The following is a 4,296-nucleotide window of genomic DNA, read 5'->3' as shown; positions in this document are numbered from 1 at the left end:
TACATGTATGAAAATAATCTCAGATTTAACATTACAAAACACTAGCATATCAATTCTAACAAACATCTGCAGCATTGTCCAAATTAAGCTGATACTGCTATTCCTTTACTGTTAAACAATTTAATTTGATCAAGGGGTCTATATTGTACCACAACCACTTAAAATACTTATGAAACAATGTCATATTTTCTCATCAAAAGGGTAAATAATGCTAACGTACCATTAACAATCTGGACAATATTTATTTATTCATAGCTGCATTCCATCAGCAATAATTTTAATTAAATACAAAGTGCACAACACATCGAATATTGTGCATATATGTTATTTAGAAGATGATGAAAACATTTTCAGCATACTATTTGATAAATTTTACATAATTATTTCATACTGATTCCCTCGTTTGTTTTTTTACTTCTCAAACACAGGAAAGCCTATTCATAGTCTTCTATATCAATGTCTGCTGTTGTAGGAAAGTTAGTGCAGTTTGTACCTCTACAGTCACCATAACCAGCTGAACACTGCAGTCCATGTTTCCTGCAACTGCATCGTCTTGAATCACAATTCGTTTTGCAGTTACAACGAATAATCTGAAGCAATGATTCCGGTACTGGTGGTAGGTCTGCTTCTGTGTCTTGAAAACATTTAGGAATTTGCCTACCTGTCCTGAAGTTGGCATTGCACGTCTGATGGTAAACTGCTTCAGCTGCTGGAAGGTCTATCGCAAGGGAAAGTCTGCTTAATACGTTGACTGCCCACTCGTCTTTTCTTTCATTACATAATTTAGGTACAGTTTTCTGAAATTCGAAACTACGAACAGGAAAGACATCATACCCACGTTTGTTCACACTTACTTTAGCATTTTTTGTACAAAAAAAGACATTTTGTTTTAAAATCAAATGAATCTTCTGCACGTAAAGACCTAGATGTAACATGATTATTATTTATATCACTGTCCGTCAAAGAGTTTCGAATATGTATAAAGTCACGGCGACACTGCACGTGTACATACTGTCCTTTACATGTAAATATGTTAGTTCCTCTTGCTATGCTTGCATTATTGATTCCGTCACTCCCCTTCTTACGGCGACATACAACTGGTTGTCCATCTTCCAATTGCCCTTTGCAAATAGGACACTCTTCCATAGTTCTTTGTCGATTACTGAAAAAGAGAAAATTGTATAAACCCATTAAAAGATAACCAATCACCATCTTACACTAAAATATTTTATCGTATATATTTTCTTCAAATGTATGTATTTTCCTGATCAGGTGTATTTAACTCAACTATATATACTAGAGCTGCTTTTGAGAAAAGCGCATGTCTTCAACAACTGCTTTATCAGACTTTCAGTGCATTGATTATAAAAAATAAAAACAAGCTTCAAGGGCCATAATTCCAAAGTGCCTGGGCTGATTTGGCTAGTTATCGAACTTGGCCGAGCAGTTACTGGCAACACACATTTTGTTCAAGTTTGGTGAAGATCAGATGAGAAATGTTTGACTTAGAGTGCAGACAAGCTTTGTGACAGACAGACATGTGCACACAAACCCAGACAGACAGACACATAGACAGGAGTAAATCAATATGTCCCCCACACAATTGTGTGGTGGGAGACATTATGAAGTAAGTTTGCATATAGAGGTACATTCATGATTAAATGTCATGCAGGAAAGATTGTTAAAAAAGAGCCAAATTTGTAGTGGTAGAACAAATCTATACGTGTTTATCTATACATACATACTAGGTGTACTTAAATCTAATTTATAGTACTGTTAATACACATAAACATGTTAAGTTAATGTTTACATGAACTATATGAAGTAGTTGTTCACTTTTTGAAATACAAACAAATTTGGTCTTAGATAAATATACCTTTAAACTGGGGGTGTTGCATGGCTTTACATACAGCTTTAAATAAATGTGTATTTGTGTAATTACATAATCTCTGCTAACAACATCTATAATGAGTAAACAATCGGACAGAACAAAGACTGCTTCATATAAATTCTTAGTGCCAGATGAACATATTTTATAGTTCAACCATAGGTTATTTCTCCATAAAAAAAACTACATTTCTGGAACATTGTGTTATTACCTAGTTAACTTTATAGCATTGTGCAATCGTTCAGAGGGACATATAGTAAGCAATGTACTCAAACACACTGGTTTGATTTTCCGACTTCAGCATGTCAGTCACACAGAGTCAGCATGCATAACTGTAAAATAAAATATACCATTGCATTGTAACATGTTTTTTACTGAACTTATTAGTACAAAACGTACAGAAGTATATTTTCATACACACACTGCTTCGCTCCTGTGAGGTTACACTGTTTATCACATTAATGTATTTCAGATTGTTTACTTTGTTTATACAATTTAATGTATGTTTCATTGTACTTAGGTATTAAATTAGCTACACAGAAATAGATAAATCAGTGTTAATGCTCTATCCAGAATCGACATGTTGTAACTGAATTACCTAGATGTAATATAATGTGCACTGCCTATCTTTTAAATGGACGTTTTCAAACAATTTCGTTGTAATCAGTCTTCCCTCTGCAGCATATCTGTCTCACATGATCAACGTGTCTAGCTGTAAATTAAAATAATCCAATGTTTTGTAATATGTTTTCTGAACACCTTCAGTACAAAACGAACAGAAGTATATTTACATACACACACTGCTTTTTCTCTTAAAAGGTTACACTTTTTATCATATTAATGTATTTTAGATTGTACTTAGGTATTAAATTAGCTACATCGAAATAGATAAATCAGTGTTAATGCTCTATCCAGAATCAACATGTTGTATATGAACAAGAAACTTGTGTGAAATTACCTAGATTTAATATAATGTGCACCGCCTATCTTCATATCTGTCACACAGGATCAACGTGTCTAACTGTAAAATAAAATGCATATTGTCGTTCCATATCTTATTATTGAGTAATATGGTGCAATTTATCACAGTTATAGTTTTTCTAAAACTTCCTTTAAAAACTTTCATTCAATCTTATACAGTCTGCTTAGAGAAAAATAATATTTACTTTTTTTTCTTAAAGGTATAATTATTACTCAATAATAAAGAATAAAGAATTTCACAGTTTTAAATTGTACATTCTATTTCGGCGTAAAGATACATTCATTTGCAAGCGCTAACCAGTCATTAGTAGATACAGGTAATGGGCACCAGACACAACACAACCGGCTCAAGTTGTCATCTTAAATGAGAAAAAACAGTAAGTTCAAATCAAATCAGTCAGTACAAACTCACAAAAATATTATTTATACAAATACCTCGTCGAAAACATACAGGAAATCAAGTTAATTCGATCCGCGTGGCACTTGATTCAATAAATTATAAATATGTTTCATCTGTAAAATGGCCCTTATCCGCTTCCGTACATTTATTTTTGTACCAAAACTCTTGTTCAAAGAATGCATTTTTTTTTCAAATTTCGGCTTTTTTCTAATAATTTCAAATTAAAATATCAACATTGATCGTTCTAAACTTTTATATATTCTCATTTTTTAAAAAAAATATACAAATTGCAATGACACCATGTGATATCTTATCTTACCCGTTGACCTCTAGATGGTTTTAAATCGATACAAGAATTTTAGGCAGTTGTCAATATCTATGCAGCTCTTTTTATTCACATAAACAAGTTTTTAATATATAAAACCAACTTACAGCTTAAAATTTCTCTGTTTAAAGCATCAACCTGCCTGCACAATTTTGTTTACATCTTTGGAATTGAAAATATGGCGGTGCGGAAGTTATCGTATGACGTCATATTTCCCACGCGCTTACTGAAACACGCTAGTATGGTGTTCGCATTTGGCCACCGCCAAATCTCATGTTTGGCAGATTTTTCAAGTTTGTTTTTGTTAAAATTGCAAGGTCGATTTTATGCAACTTTTTATAGAAAGTTATTGCGATCATGTTCTTTCGCACAGTGTAATTTTCTTTTCTTTTGCAAAATGTTCAAGGTCAAAACTCAGCCTGATTAGCCTAATAGGAAAGCCTTACTACAGATGATGCCCTACAAAATGTCTAATGCTTCACATCAGATTCTGCTTGTGACAGGTAATGAAATGGAAAGCCTGGCATTGTATAGGAAAGAACAAATTTCAATGAATTAAGTGGTCATTGTCTGGAAATACATCTCAGAATTGTGAAATATTCTGTGAACACTGTATCCCATGTTATAAGCTATTTCTGTAACCCACTACTGTACTGTTAGAATAGGAAAGTGAGTGAAGTGTTGCCAAACCGCTCTTGTTAG

General features: G+C 33.0%; 1 long non-coding RNA gene across 1 annotated transcript; it reads right to left on the bottom strand.

The window, feature by feature from the left end:
* Positions 1 to 252: 252 nt before the first annotated feature.
* Positions 253 to 4,005, bottom strand: LOC128554395 (uncharacterized). Its single transcript, XR_008369603.1, has 3 exons — positions 2,847 to 4,005; positions 2,100 to 2,600; positions 253 to 1,162 (listed from the first exon to the last, which is right to left on the bottom strand). It is a non-coding gene; the product is annotated as an uncharacterized LOC128554395 (long non-coding RNA).
* Positions 4,006 to 4,296: the final 291 nt, after the last annotated feature.

This window comes from Mercenaria mercenaria, chromosome 1 (assembly GCF_021730395.1).
Source record: "Mercenaria mercenaria strain notata chromosome 1, MADL_Memer_1, whole genome shotgun sequence".
Taxonomy (NCBI): domain Eukaryota; kingdom Metazoa; phylum Mollusca; class Bivalvia; order Venerida; family Veneridae; genus Mercenaria; species Mercenaria mercenaria.
The sequence above is the reverse complement of the archived record's forward strand: the minus strand, read 5'-3'. Positions and strand labels throughout refer to the sequence as shown.